Here is a 20,943-nt window from a genome sequence, read left to right on the forward strand (position 1 = left end):
AAGGCCCAATGACTCCATCTTGTGATTAAGTTCCGTAACTTTGCTTCTGTCCACGCTCCGACAAATCACAGGCGTTTTCACAACTCTTGTAATCAATGAAACCGAGCTTCAAATAGCAGGCACAGGAGTGGCGCTGTTTTTTGAAGTATGCAGCTATGTTTCTCTCACCCTAAAGAACCCCCTTAAAGATCTGTAGATGCTGAGACTAATCTAACAAGAGGTGTCCGTTAGAGTAGAGCGAATAGTATTTGATGGAATACGTGGCTGCCATAGGAATGCGTGTTAGCGGCCGAAGACCAAAGGGTTAAGTCTTAACCCCCTAGTGTTGGGCCACTAACACGCATTCCTATGGCAGCCAGGTATTCGATTGAATACTATCGGGTCACCTCTAGTGTCCTTTCAAGTGATCCCTAGGATGAGTGATCTGTGCGACCATTAGCAGCCGAGAAGCAGATGATAGCCAGCAAGGGGCAGCCTGTGTATGACAGAGGATGATGCTGCTGGTGCTTGCCTTCTGACTTGGACCGCCTACCTGGCAGCCATTTTGAAAAATTGATCAATAGGAACTTGAGAATTTGCATAATTACCCATAATCCTTTGCTGGAACTCTCCCTAAGCTTAGTGAATGGTGAAAAGAATAAATCAAATGAAGCAAAATGTCAAAAACTGTGTGGAATTCTTCTCTGTGGGGTGGGCGGAGCTTGCTGGATTGGTCCAAGGGTGGCTGCTAGGTCAGGATTCCATCAGCTGAAATTTTGAGGGATTCAAATCAGAAAAGCAAAAATTTTAGTCTAGGTTTTAATAAAAGATTCATTTTCTTTGTAATTTAAACAGCCACAGGCCACGCACAGCAGAGGCTCCAGGCCTCTATCGGTAGGCAGCCAGGTGCCATGCACAGCGGGGGCACCAGGCCTCCACCGGTAGGCAGCCAGGTGCCAGGCACAGCAGGGGCACCAGGCCTCCACCAGTAGGCAGCCAGGGACCAGGCACAGCAGGGGCACCAGGCCTCCACCGGTAGGCAGCCAGGGACCACACACAGCGGGGGCACCGGGCCTCTACCGATAGGAAGCCTAAAGCCACACACAGCAGGGGCACCATGCCTCTACCAGCAGGCAGCCACAGGCCACATAGCAGCCGCAGACCAGCCCACAGTGAGTGTGCAACACACTCTGCATGGAAAAGCCAGCATCCTCACAGGGACAACCTCAGAGCACCATTGATTCAACTTAAGGAGAAACTCAGGCAGTGCATTATGGGAATTATTTAAATATCAAGGGCTGAAGGTGTTCCTATCATAATCTTCTTACTGAGGAGGAGCCTCACATAAGTCCCCCTAGGTCATGTGACTATTTATGATGCACCATGGAGCAAGGCCCAATGACTCTATCTTGTGATTAAGCTCTGAAACTTTGCTTCTGTCCACGCTCCGACAAATCTCAGGCGTTTTCACATCTCTTGTAATCAATGAAACCGAGCTTCAAATAGCAGGCACAGGAGTGCCGCTATTTTTAGAAGTATGCAGCCATGTTTCTCTCACCCTAAAGAACCCCCTTAAAGATCTGTAAATGCTGAGACTAATCTAACAAGAGGTGTCCTTTAGAGATGAGCAAATAGTATTTGATGGAATACGTGGCTGCCATAGGAATGCGTGTTAACGGCCGAAGACCAAGGGGTTAAGCCTTAACCCCTTAGTGTTGGGCCGCTAACACGCATTCCTATGGCAGCCAGGTACTCGATTGAATACTATCGGGTCATCTCTAGTACCCTTTCGAGTAATCCCTAGGATGACTGATCTGTGCGACCATTAGCAGCTGAGAAGCAGATGATAACCAGCAAGGTGCAGCCTGTGTATGACAGAGAACGATGCTGCTGGTGCTTGCCTTCTGACATGGTCCGCCTACCTAGCAGCCATTTTTTAAATGGCTGTCAAGTAGACACAGCACGGGCACTAGGCCTCAACCGGTAGGTAGCCACTGGCCACACAGCAGCCATGGACCAAACCACAATGAGTGTGCAACACACTCTGCATGGAGGAATCAGCATCCTCCCAGGGACAACCTCAGAGCACCATTGATTCAACTTAAGGAGAAACTCAGGCAGTGCATTATGGGAATTTATGTAAATATCAGGGGCTGAAGTTGTTCCTATCATAATCTTCTTACTGAGGAGGAGCCTCACATAAGGCCTCCTAGGTCATGTGACTATTTATGATGCAACATGGAGCAAGGCCCAATGACTCCATCTTGTGATTAAGTTCCGTAACTTTGCTTCTGTCCACGCTCCGACAAATCACAGGCGTTTTCACAACTCTTGTAATCAATGAAACCGAGCTTCAAATAGCAGGCACAGGAGTGGCGCTGTTTTTAGAAGTATGCAGCCATGTTTCTCTCACCCTAAAGAACCCCCTTAAAGATCTGTAGATGCTGAGACTAATCTAACAAGAGGTGTCCTTTAGAGATGAGCGAATAGTATTTGATGGAATACGTGGCTGCCATAGGAATGCGTGTTAGCGGCCGAAGACCAAAGGGTTAAGTCTTAACCCCCTAGTGTTGGGCCGCTAACACGCATTCCTATGGCAGCCAGGTATTCGATTGAATACTATCGGGTCACCTCTAGTGTCCTTTCAAGTGATCCCTTAAAGATCTGTAGATGCTGAGACTAATCTAACAAGAGGTGTCCTTTAGAGATGAGCGAATAGTATTTGATGGAATACGTGGCTGCCATAGTAATGCTTGTTAGCGCCCGAAGACCAAAGGGTTAAGTCTTAACCCCCTAGTGTTGGGCCGCTAACACGCATTCCTATGACAGCCAGGTATTCGATTGAATACTATCGGGTCACCTCTAGTGTCCTTTCAAGTGATCCCTAGGATGAGTGATCTGTGCGACCATTAGCAGCCGAGAAGCGGATGATAGCCAGCAAGGGGCAGCCTGTGTATGACAGAGGATGATACTGCTGGTGCTTGCCTTCTGACTTGGACCGCCTACCTGGCAGCCATTTTGAAAAATTGACCAATAGGAACTTGAGAATTTGCATAATTACCCATAATCCTTTGCTGGAACTCTCCCTAAGCTTAGTGAATGGTGAAAAGAATAAATCAAATGAAGCAAAATGTCAAAAACTGTGTGGAATTCTTCTCTGTGGGGTGGGCGGAGCTTGCTGGATTGGTCCAAGGGTGGCTGCTAGGTCAGGATTGCAGCAGCTGAAATTTTGAGGGATTCAAAACAGAAAAGCAAAAATTTTAGTCTAGGTTTTAATAAAAGATTCATTTTCTTTGTAATTTAAACAGCCACAGGCCACGCACAGCGGAGGCTCCAGGCCTCTACCGGTAGGCAGCCAGGTGCCAGGCACAGAGAGGGCACTAGGCCTCCACCGGTAGGCAGTCAGGGACCACACACAGCAGGGGCACCAGGCCTCTACCGATAGGAAGCCTAAGGCCACACACAGCAGGGGAACCAGGCCTCTACCGGTAGGCAGCCATGGGCCACACAGCAGCCGCAGACCAGCCCACAGTGAGTGTGCAACACACTCTGCATGGAAAAGCCAGCATCCTCACAGGGACAACCTCAGAGCACCATTGATTCAACTTAAGGAGAAACTCAGGCAGTGCATTATGGGAATTATTTAAATATCAAGGGCTGAAGGTGTTCCTATCATAATCTTCTTACTGAGGAGGAGCCTCACATAAGTCCTCCTAGGTCATGTGACTATTTATGATGCACCATGGAGCAAGGCCCAATGACTCCATCTTGTGATTAAGTTCTGTAACTTTGCTTCTGTCCACGCTCCGACAAATCTCAGGTGTTTTCACAACTCTTGTAATCAATGAAACCGAGCTTCAAATAGCAGGCACAGGAGTGGCGCTGTTTTTAGAAGTATGCAGCCATGTTTCTCTCACCCTAAAGAACCCCCTTAAAGATCTGTAAATGCTGAGAATAATCTAACAAGAGGTGTCCTTTAGAGATGAGCAAATAGTATTTGATGGAATACGTGGCTGCCATAGGAATGCGTGTTAGCGGCCGAAGACCAAGGGGTTAAGCCTTAACCCCTTAGTGTTGGGCCGCTAACACGCATTCCTATGGCAGCCAGGTATTCGATTGAATACTATCGGGTCATCTCTAGTGCCTTTCAAGTAATCCCTAGGATGACTGATCTGTGCAACCATTAGCAGCTGAGAAGCAGATGATAACCAGCAAGGTGCAGCCTGTGTATGACAGAGAACGATGCTGCTGGTGCTTGCCTTCTGACATGGTCCGCCTACTTAGCAGCCATTTTGAAATGGCTGTCAAGTAGACACAGCAGGGGCACCAGGCCTCAACCGGTAGGCAGCCACTGGCCACATAGCAGCCATGGACCAAACCACAATGAGCGTGCAACACACTCTGCATGGAGGAATCAGCATCCTCCCAGGGACAACCTCAGAGCACCATTGATTCAACTTAAGGAGAAACTCAGGCAGTGCATTATGGGAATTTATGTAAATATCAGGGGCTGATGTTGTTCCTATCATAATCTTACTGAGGAGGAGCCTCACATAAGTCCTCCTAGGTCATGTGACTATTTATGATGCACCATGGAGCAAGGCCCAATGACTCCATCTTGTGATTAAGTTCTGTAACTTTGCTTCTGTCCATGCTCCGACAAATCTCAGGCGTTTTCACAACTCTTGTAATCAATGAAACTGAGCTTCAAATAGCAGGCACAGGAGTGGCGCTGTTTTTAGAAGTATACCCTAAAGAACCCCCTTAAAGATCTGTAAATGCTGAGACTAATCTAACAAGAGGTGTCCTTTAGAGATGAGCAAATAGTATTTGATGGAATACGTGGCTGCCATAGGAATGCGTGTTAACGGCCGATGACCAAGGGGTTAAACCTTAACCCCTTAGTGTTGGGCCTCTAACACGCATTCCTATGGCAGCCAGGTATTCGATTGAATACTATCGGGTCATCTCTAGTGCCCTTTCAAGTAATCCCTAGGATGACTGATCTGTGCGACCATTAGCAGCTGAGAAGCAGATGATAACCAGCAAGGTGCAGCCTGTGTATGACAGAGAACGATGCTGCTGGTGCTTGCCTTCTCACTTGGACCGCCTACCTAGCAGCCATTTTTAAATGGCTGTCAAGTAGACACAGCAGGGGCACCAGGCCTCAACCGGTAGGCAGCCACTGGCCACACAGCAGCCATGGACCAAACCACAATGAGTGTGCAACACACTCTGCATGGAGGAGTCAGCATCCTCCCAGGGACAACCTCAGAGCACCATTGATTCAACTTAAGGAGAAACTCAGACAGTGCATTATGGGAATTTATGTAAATATCAGGGGCTGAAGTTGTTCCTATCATAATCTTCTTACTGAGGAGGAGCCTCACATAAGGCCTCCTAGGTCATGTGACTATTTATGATGCACCATGGAGCAAGGCCCAATGACTCCATCTTGTGATTAAGTTCCGTAACTTTGCTTCTGTCCACGCTCCGACAAATCTCAGGCGTTTTCACAACTCTTGTAATCAATGAAACCGAGCTTCAAATAGCAGGCACAGGAGTGGCGCTGTTTTTAGAAGTATGCAGCCATGCTTCTCTCACCCTAAAGAACCCCCTTAAAGATCTGTAAATGCTGAGAATAATCTAACAAGAGGTGTCCTTTAGAGATGAGCAAATAGTATTTGATGGAATACGTGGCTGCCATAGGAATGCTTGATAGCGGCCGAAGACCAAAGGGTTAAGTCTTAACCCCCTAGTGTTGGGCCGCTAACACGCATTCCTATGGCAGCCAGGTATTCGATTGAATACTATCGGGTCACCTCTAGTGTCCTTTCAAGTGATCCCTAGGATGAGTGATCTGTGCGACCATTAGCAGCCGAGAAGCGGATGATAGCCAGCAAGGGGCAGCCTGTGTATGACAGAGGATGATGCTGCTGGTGCTTGCCTTCTGACTTGGACCGCCTACCTGGCAGCCATTTTGAAAAATTGACCAATAGGAACTTGAGAATTTGCATAATTACCCATAATCCTTTGCTGGAACTCTCCCTAAGCTTAGTGAATAGCGAAAAGAATAAATCAAATGAAGCAAAATGTCAAAAACTGTGTGGAATTCTTCTCTGTGGGGTGGGCGGAGCTTGCTGGATTGGTCCAAGGGTGGCTGCTAGGTCAGGATTCCATCAGCTGAAATTTTGAGGGATTCAAATCAGAAAAGCAAAAATTTTAGTCTAGGTTTTAATAAAAGATTCATTTTCTTTGTAATTTAAAAAGCCACAGGCCACGCACAGCAGAGGCTCCAGGCCTCTACCGGTAGGCAGCCAGGTGCCAGGCACAGCGGGGGCACAAGGCCTCCACCGGTAGGCAGCCACGGACCACACACAGCAGGGGCACCAGGCCTATACTGATAGGAAGCCTAAAGCCACACACAGCAGGGGCACCAGGCCTCTACCGGTAGGCAGCCACGGGCCCCACAGCAGCCGCAGACCAGCCCACAGTGAGTGTGCAACACACTCTGCATGGAGGAATCAGCATCCTCCCAGGGACAACCTCAGAGCACCATTGATTCAACTTAAGGAGAAACTCAGGCAGTGCATTATGGGAATTATTTAAATATCAAGGGCTGAAGGTGTTCCTATCATAATCTTCTTACTGAGGAGGAGCCTCACATAAGTCCTCCTAGGTCATGTGACTATTTATGATGCACCATGGAGCAAGGCCCAATGACTCCATCTTGTGATTAAGTTCTGTAACTTTGCTTCTGTCCACGCTCCGACAAATCTCAGGTGTTTTCACAACTCTTGTAATCAATGAAACCGAGCTTCAAATAGCAGGCACAGGAGTGGCGCTGTTTTTAGAAGTATGCAGCCATGTTTCTCTCACCCTAAAGAACCCCCTTAAAGATCTGTAAATGCTGAGAATAATCTAACAAGAGGTGTCCTTTAGAGATGAGCAAATAGTATTTGATGGAATACGTGGCTGCCATAGGAATGCGTGTTAGCGGCCGAAGACCAAAGGGTTAAGTCTTAACCCCCTAGTGTTGGGCCGCTAACACGCATTCCTATGGCAGCCAGGTATTCGATTGAATACTATCGGGTCATCTCTAGTGCCCTTTCAAGTAATCCCTAGGATGACTGATCTGTGCGACCATTAGCAGCTGAGAAGCAGATGATAACCAGCAAGGTACAGCCTGTGTATGACAGAGAACGATGCTGCTGGTGCTTGCCTTCTGACATGGTCCGTCTACCTAGCAGCCATTTTGAAATGGCTGTCAAGTAGACACAGCAGCAGCACCAGGGCCTCAACCGGTAGGCAGCCACTGGCCACACAGCAGCCGTGGACCAAACCATAATGAGTGTGCAACACACTCTGCATGGAGGAATCAGCATCCTCCCAGGGACAACCTCAGAGCACCATTTATTCAACTTAAGGAGAAACTCAGGCAGTGCATTATGGGAATTTATGTAAATATCAGGGGCTGAAGTTGTTCCTATCATAATCTTCTTACTGAGGAGGAGCCTCACATAAGGCCTCCTAGGTCATGTGACTATTTATGATGCACCATGGAGCAAGGCCCAATGACTCCATCTTGTGATTAAGTTCCGTAACTTTGCTTCTGTCCACGCTCCGACAAATCACACGCGTTTTCACAACTCTTGTAATCAATGAAACCGAGCTTCAAATAGCAGGCACAGGAGTGGCGCTGTTTTTAGAAGTATGCAGCCATGTTTCTCTCACCCTAAAGAACCCCCTTAAAGATCTGTAAATGCTGAGAATAATCTAACAAGAGGTGTCCTTTAGAGATGAGCAAATAGTATTTGATGGAATACGTGGCTGCCATAGGAATGCGTGTTAGCGGCCGAAGACCAAGGGGTTAAGCCTTAACCCCTTAGTGTTGGGCCGCTAACACGCATTCCTATGGCAGCCAGGTATTCGATTGAATACTATCGGGTCATCTCTAGTGCCCTTTCGAGTAATCCCTAGGATGACTGATCTGTGCGACCATTAGCAGCTGAGAAGCAGATGATAACCAGCAAGGTGCAGCCTGTGTATGACAGAGAACGATGCTGCTGGTGCTTGCCTTCTGACATGGTCTGCCTACCTAGCAGCTATTTTTAAATGGCTGTCAAGTAGACACAGCACAGCAGGGGCACCAGGCCTCAACCGATAGGCAGCCACTGGCCACACAGCAGCCATGGACCAAACCACAATGAGTGTGCAACACACTCTGCATGGAGGAGTCAGCATCCTCCCAGGGACAACCTCAGAGCACCATTGATTCAACTTAAGGAGAAACTCAGACAGTGCATTATGGGAATTTATGTAAATATCAGGGGCTGAAGTTGTTCCTATCATAATCTTCTTACTGAGGAGGAGCCTCACATAAGGCCTCCTAGGTCATGTGACTATTTATGATGCACCATGGAGCAAGGCCCAATGACTCCATCTTGTGATTAAGTTCCGTAACTTTGCTTCTGTCCACGCTCCGACAAATCTCAGGCGTTTTCACAACTCTTGTAATCAATGAAACCGAGCTTCAAATAGCAGGCACAGGAGTGGCGCTGTTTTTAGAAGTATGCAGCCATGCTTCTCTCACCCTAAAGAACCCCCTTAAAGATCTGTAAATGCTGAGAATAATCTAACAAGAGGTGTCCTTTAGAGATGAGCAAATAGTATTTGATGGAATACGTGGCTGCCATAGGAATGCTTGTTAGCGGCCGAAGACCAAAGGGTTAAGTCTTAACCCCCTAGTGTTGGGCCGCTAACACGCATTCCTATGGCAGCCAGGTATTCGATTGAATACTATCGGGTCACCTCTAGTGTCCTTTCAAGTGATCCCTAGGATGAGTGATCTGTGCGACCATTAGCAGCCGAGAAGCGGATGATAGCCAGCAAGGGGCAGCCTGTGTATGACAGAGGATGATGCTGCTGGTGCTTGCCTTCTGACTTGGACCGCCTACCTGGCAGCCATTTTGAAAAATTGACCAATAGGAACTTGAGAATTTGCATAATTACCCATAATCCTTTGCTGGAACTCTCCCTAAGCTTAGTGAATGGTGAAAAGAATAAATCAAATGAAGCAAAATGTCAAAAACTGTGTGGAATTCTTCTCTGTGGGGTGGGCGGAGCTTGCTGGATTGGTCCAAGGGTGGCTGCTAGGTCAGGATTGCAGCAGCTGAAATTTTGAGGGATTCAAAACAGAAAAGCAAAAATTTTAGTCTAGGTTTTAATAAAAGATTCATTTTCTTTGTAATTTAAACAGCCACAGGCCACGCACAGCGGAGGCTCCAGGCCTCTACCGGTAGGCAGCCAGGTGCCAGGCACAGCGAGGGCACTAGGCCTCCACCGGTAGGCAGTCAGGGACCACACACAGCAGGGGCACCAGGCCTCTACCGATAGGAAGCCTAAGGCCACACACAGCAGGGGAACCAGGCCTCTACCGGTAGGCAGCCATGGGCCACACAGCAGCCGCAGACCAGCCCACAGTGAGTGTGCAACACACTCTGCATGGAAAAGCCAGCATCCTCACAGGGACAACCTCAGAGCACCATTGATTCAACTTAAGGAGAAACTCAGGCAGTGCATTATGGGAATTATTTAAATATCAAGGGCTGAAGGTGTTCCTATCATAATCTTCTTACTGAGGAGGAGCCTCACATAAGTCCTCCTAGGTCATGTGACTATTTATGATGCACCATGGAGCAAGGCCCAATGACTCCATCTTGTGATTAAGTTCTGTAACTTTGCTTCTGTCCACGCTCCGACAAATCTCAGGTGTTTTCACAACTCTTGTAATCAATGAAACCGAGCTTCAAATAGCAGGCACAGGAGTGGCGCTGTTTTTAGAAGTATGCAGCCATGTTTCTCTCACCCTAAAGAACCCCCTTAAAGATCTGTAAATGCTGAGAATAATCTAACAAGAGGTGTCCTTTAGAGATGAGCAAATAGTATTTGATGGAATGCGTGTTAGCGGCCGAAGACCAAGGAGTTAAGCCTTAACCCCTTAGTGTTGGGCTGCTAACACGCATTCCTATGGCAGCCAGGTATTCGATTGAATACTATCGGGTCATCTCTAGTGCCCTTTCAAGTAATCCCTAGGATGACTGATCTGTGCGACAATTAGCAGCTGAGAAGCAGATGATAACCAGCAAGGTACAGCCTGTGTATGACAGAGAACGATGCTGCTGGTGCTTGCTTTCTGACATGGTCCGCCTACCTAGCAGCCATTTTGAAATGGCTGTCAAGTAGACACAGCAAGGGCACCAGGCCTCAACCGGTAGGCAGCCACTGGCCACACAGCAGCCGTGGACCAAACCACAATGAGTGTGCAACACACTCTGCATGGAGGAATCAGCATCCTCCCAGGGACAACCTCAGAGCACCATTGATTCAACTTAAGGAGAAACTCAGACAGTGCATTATGGGAATTTATGTAAATATCAGGGGCTGATGTTGTTCCTATCATAATCTTCTTACTGAGGAGGAGCCTCACATAAGGCCTCCTAGGTCATGTGACTATTTATGATGCACCATGGAGCAAGGCCCAATGACTCCATCTTGTGATTAAGTTCCGTAACTTTGCTTCTGTCCACGCTCCGACAAATCACAGGCGTTTTCACAACTCTTGTAATCAATGAAACCGAGCTTCAAATAGCAGGCACAGGAGTGGCGCTGTTTTTTGAAGTATGCAGCTATGTTTCTCTCACCCTAAAGAACCCCCTTAAAGATCTGTAGATGCTGAGACTAATCTAACAAGAGGTGTCCGTTAGAGAAGAGCGAATAGTATTTGATGGAATACGTGGCTGCCATAGGAATGCGTGTTAGCGGCCGAAGACCAAAGGGTTAAGTCTTAACCCCCTAGTGTTGGGCCACTAACACGCATTCCTATGGCAGCCAGGTATTCGATTGAATACTATCGGGTCACCTCTAGTGTCCTTTCAAGTGATCCCTAGGATGAGTGATCTGTGCGACCATTAGCAGCCGAGAAGCAGATGATAGCCAGCAAGGGGCAGCCTGTGTATGACAGAGGATGATGCTGCTGGTGCTTGCCTTCTGACTTGGACCGCCTACCTGGCAGCCATTTTGAAAAATTGATCAATAGGAACTTGAGAATTTGCATAATTACCCATAATCCTTTGCTGGAACTCTCCCTAAGCTTAGTGAATGGTGAAAAGAATAAATCAAATGAAGCAAAATGTCAAAAACTGTGTGGAATTCTTCTCTGTGGGGTGGGCGGAGCTTGCTGGATTGGTCCAAGGGTGGCTGCTAGGTCAGGATTCCAGCAGCTGAAATTTTGAGGGATTCAAATCAGAAAAGCAAAAATTTTAGTCTAGGTTTTAATAAAAGATTCATTTTCTTTGTAATTTAAACAGCCACAGGCCACGCACAGCAGAGGCTCCAGGCCTCTATCGGTAGGCAGCCAGGTGCCATGCACAGCGGGGGCACCAGGCCTCCACTGGTAGGCAGCCAGGTGCCAGGCACAGCGGGGGCACCAGGCCTCCACCGGTAGGCAGCCAGGGACCACACACAGCGGGGGCACCAGGCCTCCACCGGTAAGCAGCCAGGGACCACACACAGTGGGGGCACCAGGCCTCCACCGATAGGAAGCCTAAAGCCACACACAGCAATGGCACCATGCCTCTACCAGCAGGCAGCCACGGGCCACATAGCAGCCGCAGACCAGCCCACAGTGAGTGTGCAACACACTCTGCATGGAAAAGCCAGCATCCTCACAGGGACGACCTCAGAGCACCATTGATTCAACTTAAGGAGAAACTCAGGCAGTGCATTATGGGAATTATTTAAATATCAAGGGCTGAAGGTGTTCCTATCATAATCTTCTTACTGAGGAGGAGCCTCACATAAGTCCCCCTAGGTCATGTGACTATTTATGATGCACCATGGAGCAAGGCCCAATGACTCTATCTTGTGATTAAGTTCTGAAACTTTGCTTCTGTCCACGCTCCGACAAATCTCAGGCGTTTTCACATCTCTTGTAATCAATGAAACCGAGCTTCAAATAGCAGGCACAGGAGTGCCGCTATTTTTAGAAGTATGCAGCCATGTTTCTCTCACCCTAAAGAACCCCCTTAAAGATCTGTAAATGCTGAGACTAATCTAACAAGAGGTGTCCTTTAGAGATGAGCAAATAGTATTTGATGGAATACGTGGCTGCCATAGGAATGCGTGTTAACGGCCGAAGACCAAGGGGTTAAGCCTTAACCCCTTAGTGTTGGGCCGCTAACACGCATTCCTATGGCAGCCAGGTACTCGATTGAATACTATCGGGTCATCTCTAGTACCCTTTCGAGTAATCCCTAGGATGACTGATCTGTGCGACCATTAGCAGCTGAGAAGCAGATGATAACCAGCAAGGTGCAGCCTGTGTATGACAGAAAACGATGCTGCTGGTGCTTACCTTCTGACATGATCTGCCTACCTAGCAGCCATTTTTAAATGGCTGTCAAGTAGACACAGCACGGACACCAGGCCTCAACCGGTAAGCAGCCACTGGCCACACAGCAGCCATGGACCAAACCACAATGAGTGTGCAACACACTCTGCATGGAGGAGTCAGCATCCTCCCAGGGACAACCTCAGAGCACCATTGATTCAACTTAAGGAGAAACTCAGACAGTGCATTATGGGAATTTATGTAAATATCAGGGGCTGAAGTTGTTCCTATCATAATCTTCTTACTGAGGAGGAGCCTCACATAAGGCCTCCTAGGTCATGTGACTATTTATGATGCACCATGGAGCAAGGCCCAATGACTCCATCTTGTGATTAAGTTCCGTAACTTTGCTTTTGTCCACGCTCCGACAAATCACACGCGTTTTCACAACTCTTGTAATCAATGAAACCGAGCTTCAAATAGCAGGCACAGGAGTGGCGCTGTTTTTAGAAGTATGCAGCCATGTTTCTCTCACCCTAAAGAACCCCCTTAAAGATCTGTAGATGCTGAGACTAATCTAACAAGAGGTGTCCTTTAGAGATGAGCGAATAGTATTTGATGGAATACGTGGCTGCCATAGGAATGCTTGTTAGCGGCCGAAGACCAAAGGGTTAAGTCTTAACCCCCTAGTGTTGGGCCGCTAACACGCATTCCTATGGCAGCCAGGTATTCGATTGAATACTATCGGGTCACCTCTAGTGTCCTTTCAAGTGATCCCTAGGATGAGTGATCTGTGCGACCATTAGCAGCCGAGAAGCGGATGATAGCCAGCAAGGGGCAGCCTGTGTATGACAGAGGATGATGCTGCTGGTGCTTGCCTTCTGACTTGGACCGCCTACCTGGCAGCCATTTTGAAAAATTGACCAATAGGAACTTGATAATTTGCATAATTACCCATAATCCTTTGCTGGAACTCTCCCTAAGCTTAGTGAATAGTGAAAAGAATAAATCAAATGAAGCAAAATGTCAAAAACTGTGTGGAATTCTTCTCTGTGGGGTGGGCGGAGCTTGCTGGATTGGTCCAAGGGTGGCTGCTAGGTCAGGATTGCAGCAGCTGAAATTTTGAGGGATTCAAAACAGAAAAGCAAAAAATTTTAGTCTAGGTTTTAATAAAAGATTCATTTTCTTTGTAATTTAAACAGCCACAGGCCACGCACAGCGGAGGCTCCAGGCCTCTACCGGTAGGCAGCCAGGTGCCAGGCACAGCGAGGGCACTAGGCCTCCACCGGTAGGCAGTCAGGGACCACACACAGCAGGGGCACCAGGCCTCTACCGATAGGAAGCCTAAGGCCACACACAGCAGGGGCACCAGGCCTCTACCGGTAGGCAGCCAGGTGCCAGGCACAGCGGGGGCACCAGGCCTCCACCGGTAGGCAGCCAGGTGCCAGGCACAGCGGGGGCACCAGGCCTCCACCGGTAGGCAGCCAGGGACCACACACAGCGGGGGCACCAGGCCTCTACCGATAGGAAGCCTAAGGCCACACACAGCAGGGGCACCAGGCCTCTACCGGTAGGCAGCCACGGGCCACATAGCAGCCGCAGACCAGCCCACAGTGAGTGTGCAACACACTCTGCATGAAAGAGCCAGCATCCTCACAGGGACAACCTCAGAGCACCATTGATTCAACTTAAGGAGAAACTCAGGCAGTGCATTATGGGAATTATTTAAATATCAAGGGCTGAAGGTGTTCCTATCATAATCTTCTTACTGAGGAGGAGCCTCACATAAGTCCTCCTAGGTCATGTGACTGTTTATGATGCACCATGGAGCAAGGCCCAATGACTCCATCTTGTGATTAAGTTCTGTAACTTTGCTTCTGTCCACGCTCCGACAAATCTCAGGTGTTTTCACAACTCTTGTAATCAATGAAACCGAGCTTCAAATAGCAGGCACAGGAGTGGCGCTGTTTTTAGAAGTAGGCAGCCATGTTTCTCTCACCCTAAAGAACCCCCTTAAAGATCTGTAAATGCTGAGAATAATCTAACAAGAGGTGTCCTTTAGAGATGAGCAAATAGTATTTGATGGAATACGTGGCTGCCATAGGAATGCGTGTTAGCGGCCGAAGACCAAGGGGTTAAGCCTTAACCCCTTAGTGTTGGGCCGCTAACACGCATTCCTATGGCAGCCAGGTATTCGATTGAATACTATCGGGTCACCTCTAGTGTCCTTTCAAGTGATCCCTAGGATGAGTGATCTGTGAGACCATTAGCAGCCGAGAAGCGGATGATAGCCAGCAAGGGGCAGCCTGTGTATGACAGAGGATGATGCTGCTGGTGCTTGCCTTCTGACTTGGACCGCCTACCTGGCAGCCATTTTGAAAAATTGACCAATAGGAACTTGAGAATTTGCATAATTACCCATAATCCTTTGCTGGAACTCTCCCTAAGCTTAGTGAATAGTGAAAAGAATAAATCAAATGAAGCAAAATGTCAAAAACTGTGTGGCATTCTTCTCTGTGGGGTGGGCGGAGCTTGCTGGATTGGTCCAAGGGTGGCTGCTAGGTCAGGATTCCAGCAGCTGAAATTTTGAGGGATTCAAAACAGAAAAGCAAAAAATTTTAGTCTAGGTTTTAATAAAAGATTCATTTTCTTTGTAATTTAAACAGCCACAGGCCACGCACAGCGGAGGCTCCAGGCCTCTACCGGTAGGCAGCCAGGTGCCAGGCACAGCGAGGGCACTAGGCCTCCACCGGTAGGCAGTCAGGGACCACACACAGCAGGGGCACCAGGCCTCTACCGATAGGAAGCCTAAGGCCACACACAGCAGGGGCACCAGGCCTCTACCGGTAGGCAGCCAGGTGCCAGGCACAGCGGGGGCACCAGGCCTCCACCGGTAGGCAGCCAGGTGCCAGGCACAGCGGGGGCACCAGGCCTCCACCGGTAGGCAGCCAGGGACCACACACAGCGGGGGCACCAGGCCTCTACCGATAGGAAGCCTAAGGCCACACACAGCAGGGGCACCAGGCCTCTACCGGTAGGCAGCCACGGGCCACATAGCAGCCGCAGACCAGCCCACAGTGAGTGTGCAACACACTCTGCATGAAAGAGCCAGCATCCTCACAGGGACAACCTCAGAGCACCATTGATTCAACTTAAGGAGAAACTCAGGCAGTGCATTATGGGAATTATTTAAATATCAAGGGCTGAAGGTGTTCCTATCATAATCTTCTTACTGAGGAGGAGCCTCACATAAGTCCTCCTAGGTCATGTGACTGTTTATGATGCACCATGGAGCAAGGCCCAATGACTCCATCTTGTGATTAAGTTCTGTAACTTTGCTTCTGTCCACGCTCCGACAAATCTCAGGTGTTTTCACAACTCTTGTAATCAATGAAACCGAGCTTCAAATAGCAGGCACAGGAGTGGCGCTGTTTTTAGAAGTAGGCAGCCATGTTTCTCTCACCCTAAAGAACCCCCTTAAAGATCTGTAAATGCTGAGAATAATCTAACAAGAGGTGTCCTTTAGAGATGAGCAAATAGTATTTGATGGAATACGTGGCTGCCATAGGAATGCGTGTTAGCGGCCGAAGACCAAGGGGTTAAGCCTTAACCCCTTAGTGTTGGGCCGCTAACACGCATTCCTATGGCAGCCAGGTATTCGATTGAATACTATCGGGTCACCTCTAGTGTCCTTTCAAGTGATCCCTAGGATGAGTGATCTGTGAGACCATTAGCAGCCGAGAAGCGGATGATAGCCAGCAAGGGGCAGCCTGTGTATGACAGAGGATGATGCTGCTGGTGCTTGCCTTCTGACTTGGACCGCCTACCTGGCAGCCATTTTGAAAAATTGACCAATAGGAACTTGAGAATTTGCATAATTACCCATAATCCTTTGCTGGAACTCTCCCTAAGCTTAGTGAATAGTGAAAAGAATAAATCAAATGAAGCAAAATGTCAAAAACTGTGTGGCATTCTTCTCTGTGGGGTGGGCGGAGCTTGCTGGATTGGTCCAAGGGTGGCTGCTAGGTCAGGATTCCAGCAGCTGAAATTTTGAGGGATTCAAATCAGAAAAGCAAAAATTTTAGTCTAGGTTTTAATGAAAGATTCATTTTCTTTGTAATTTAAACAGCCACAGGCCACGCACAGCGGAGGCTCCAGGCCTCTACCGGTAGGCAGCCAGGTGCCAGGCACAGCGGGAGCACCAGGCCTCCACCGGTAGGCAGCCAGGTGCCAGGCACAGCAGGGGCACAAGGCCTCCACCAGTAGGCAGCCAGGGACCACACACAGCGGGGACACCAGGCCTCTACCGATAGGAAGCCTAAGGCCACACACAGCAGGGGCACCAGGCCTCTACCGGTAGGCAGCCACGGGCCACATAGCAGCCGCAGACCAGCCCACAGTGAGTGTGCAACACACTCTGCATGGAAGAGCCAGCATCCTCACAGGGACAACCTCAGAGCACCATTGATTCAACTTAAGGAGAAACTCAGGCAGTGCATTATGGGAATTATTTAAATATCAAGGGCTGAAGGTGTTCCTATCATAATCTTCTTACTGAGGAGGAGCCTCACATAAGTCCTCCTAGGTCATGTGACTATTTATGATGCACCATGGAGCAAGGCCCAATGACTCCATCTTGTGATTAAGTTCCGTAACTTTGCTTCTGTCCACGCTCCGACAAATCTCAGGCGTTTTCACAACTCTTGTAATCAATGAAACCGAGCTTCAAATAGCAGGCACAGGAGTGGCGCTGTTTTTAGAAGTATGCAGCCATGTTTCTCTCACCCTAAAGAGCCCCCTTAAAGATCTGTAGATGCTGAGACTAATCTAACAAGAGGTGTCCTTTAGAGATGAGCAAATAGTATTTGATGGAATACGTGGCTGCCATAGGAATGCTTGTTAGCGGCCGAAGACCAAAGGGTTAAGTCTTAACCCCCTAGTGTTGGGCCGCTAACACGCATTCCTATGGCAGCCAGGTATTCGATTGAATACTATCGGGTCACCTCTAGTGTCCTTTCAAGTGATCCCTAGGATGAGTGATCTGTGCGACCATTAGCAGCCGAGAAGCAGATGATAGCCAGCAAGGGGCAGCCTGTGTATGACAGAGGATGATGCTGCTGGTGCTTGCCTTCTGACTAGGACCGCCTACCTGGCAGCCATTTTGAAAAATTGACCAATAGGAACTTGAGAATTTGCATAATTACCCATAATCCTTTGCTGGAACTCTCCCTAAGCTTAGTGAATGGTGAAAAGAATAAATCATATGAAGCAAAATGTCAAAAACTGTGTGGAATTCTTCTCTGTGGGGTGGGCGGAGCTTGCTGGATTGGTCCAAGTTTGGCTGCTAGGTCAGGATTCCAGCAGCTGAAATTTTGAGGGATTTAAATCAGAAAAGCAAAAACTTTAGTCTAGGTTTTAATAAAAGATTCATTTTCTTTGTAATTTAAACAGCCTCCAGGCCTCTACCGGTAGGCAGCAAGGTGCCAGGCACAGCGGGGGCACCAGGCCTCCACCGGTAGGCAGCCAGGTGCGAGGCACAGCAGGGGCACCAGGCCTCCACCGGTAGGCAGCCAGGGACCACACACAGCGGGGGCACCAGGCTTCTACCGATAGAAGCCTAAGGCCACACACAGCAGGGGCACCAGGCCTCTACCGGTAGGCAGCCACGGGCCACACAGCAGCCGCAGACCAGCCCACAGTGAGTGTGCAACACACTCTGCATGGAAGAGCCTGCATCCTCACAGGGACAACCTCAGAGCACCATTGATTCAACTTAAGGAGAAACTCAGGCAGTGCATTATGGGAATTATTTAAATATCAAGGGCTGAAGGTGTTCCTATCATAATCTTCTTACTGAGGAGGAGCCTCACATAAGTCCTCCTAGATCATGTGACTATTTATGATGCACCATGGAGCAAGGCCCAATGACTCCATCTTGTGATTAAGTTCTGTAACTTTGCATCTGTCCACGCTCCGACAAATCTCAGGCGTTTTCACAACTCTTGTAATCAATGAAACCGAGCTTCAAATAGCAGGCACAGGAGTGGCGCTGTTTTTAGAAGTATGCAGCCATGTTTCTCTCACCCTAAAGAACCCCCTTAAAGATCTGTAGATGCTGAGACTAATCTAACAAGAGGTGTCCTTTAGAGATGAGCAAATAGTATTTGATGGAATACGTGGCTACCATAGGAATGCGTGTTAGCGGCCGAAGACCAAGGGGTTAAGCCTTAACCCCTTAGTGTTGGGCCGCTAACACGCATTCCTATGGCAGCCAGGTATTCGATAGAATACTATCGGGTCATCTCTAGTGCCCTTTCAACTAAACCCTAGGATGACTGATCTGTGCGACCATTAGCAGCTGAGAAGCAGATGATAACCAGCAAGGTGCAGCCTGTGTATGACAGAGAACGATGCTGCTGGTGCTTGCCGTCTGACATGGTCCGCCTACCTAGCAGCCATTTTTAAATGGCTGTCAAGTAGACACAGCACAGCAGGGGCACCAGGCCTCAACCGGTTGGCAGCCACTGGCCACACAGCAGCCATGGACCAAACCACAATGAGTGTGCAACACACTCTGCATGGAGGAGTCAGCATCCTCCCAGGGACAACCTCAGAGCACCATTGATTCAACTTAAGGAGAAACTCAGACAGTGCATTATGGGAATTTATGTAAATATCAGGGGCTGAAGTTGTTCCTATCATAATCTTCTTACTGAGGAGGAGCCTCACATAAGGCCTCCTAGGTCATGTGACTATTTATGATGCACCATGGAGCAAGGCCCAATGACTCCATCTTGTGATTAAGTTCCGTAACTTTGCTTCTGTCCACGCTCCGACAAATCTCAGGCGTTTTCACAACTCTTGTAATCAATGAAACCGAGCTTCAAATAGCAGGCACAGGAGTGGCGCTGTTTTTAGAAGTATGCAGCCATGCTTCTCTCACCCTAAAGAACCCCCTTAAAGATCTGTAAATGCTGAGAATAATCTAACAAGAGGTGTCCTTTAGAGATGAGCAAATAGTATTTGATGGAATACGTGGCTGCCATAGGAATGCTTGTTAGCGGCCGAAGACCAAAGGGTTAAGTCTTAACCCCCTAGTGTTGGGCCGCTAACACGCATTCCTATGGCAGCCAGGTATTCGATTGAATACTATCGGGTCACCTCTAGTGTCCTTTCAAGTGATCCCTAGGATGAGTGATCTGTGAGACCATTAGCAGCCGAGAAGCGGATGATAGCCAGCAAGGGGCAGCCTGTGTATGACAGAGGATGATGCTGCTGGTGCTTGCCTTCTGACTTGGACCGCCTACCTGGCAGCCATTTTGAAAAATTGACCAATAGGAACTTGAGAATTTGCATAATTACCCATAATCCTTTGCTGGAACTCTCCCTAAGCTTAGTGAATAGTGAAAAGAATAAATCAAATGAAGCAAAATGTCAAAAACTGTGTGGAATTCTTCTCTGTGGGATGGGCGGAGCTTGCTGGATTGGTCCAAGGGTGGCTGCTAGGTCAGGATTCCAGCAGCTGAAATTTTGAGGGATTCAAATCAGAAAAACAAAAATTTTAGTCTAGGTTTTAATAAAAGATTCATTTTCTTTGTAATTTAAACAGCCACAGGCCACGCACAGCGGAGGCTCCAGGCCTCTACCGGTAGGCAGCCAGGTGCCAGGCACAGCGAGGGCACCAGGCCTCCACCTGTAGGCAGCCAGGTGCCAGGCACAGCGGGGGCACAAGGCCTCCACCGGTAGGCAGCCAGGGACCAAACACAACGGGGGCACCAGGCCTCTACCGGTAGGCAGCCACAGGCCACACTGCAGCCGCAGACCAGCACACAGTAAGTGTGCAACACACTCTGCATGGAAAAGCCAGCATCCTCACAGGGACCACCTCAGAGCACCATTGATTCAACTTAAGGAGAAACTCAGGCAGTGCATTATGGGAATTATTTAAATATCAAGGGCTGAAGGTGTTCCTATCATAATCTTCTTACTGAGGAGGAGCCTCACATAAGTCCTCCTAGGTCATGTGACTGTTTATGATGCACCATGGAGCAAGGCCCAATGACTCCATCTTGTGATTAAGTTCTGTAACTTTGCTTCTGTCCACGCTCCGACAAATCTCAGGTGTTTTCACAACTCTTGTAATCAATGAAACCGAGCTTCAAATAGCAGGCACAGGAGTGGCGCTGTTTTTAGAAGTAGGCAGCCATGTTTCTCTCACCCTAAAGAACCCCCTTAAAGATCTGTAAATGCTGAGAATAATCTAACAAGAGGTGTCCTTTAGAGATGAGCAAATAGTATTTGATGGAATGCGTGTTAGCGGCCGAAGACCAAGGAGTTAAGCCTTAACCCCTTAGTGTTGGGCTGCTAACACGCATTCCTATGGCAGCCAGGTATTCGATTGAATACTATCGGGTCATCTCTAGTGCCCTTTCAAGTAATCCCTAGGATGACTGATCTGTGCGACAATTAGCAGCTGAGAAGCAGATGATAACCAGCAAGGTACAGCCTGTGTATGACAGAGAACGATGCTGCTGGTGCTTGCTTTCTGACATGGTCCGCCTACCTAGCAGCCA

The sequence above is a fragment of the Leptodactylus fuscus genome, chromosome 10 (assembly GCF_031893055.1).
Source record: "Leptodactylus fuscus isolate aLepFus1 chromosome 10, aLepFus1.hap2, whole genome shotgun sequence".
NCBI classification, from domain to species: Eukaryota; Metazoa; Chordata; class Amphibia; order Anura; family Leptodactylidae; genus Leptodactylus; species Leptodactylus fuscus.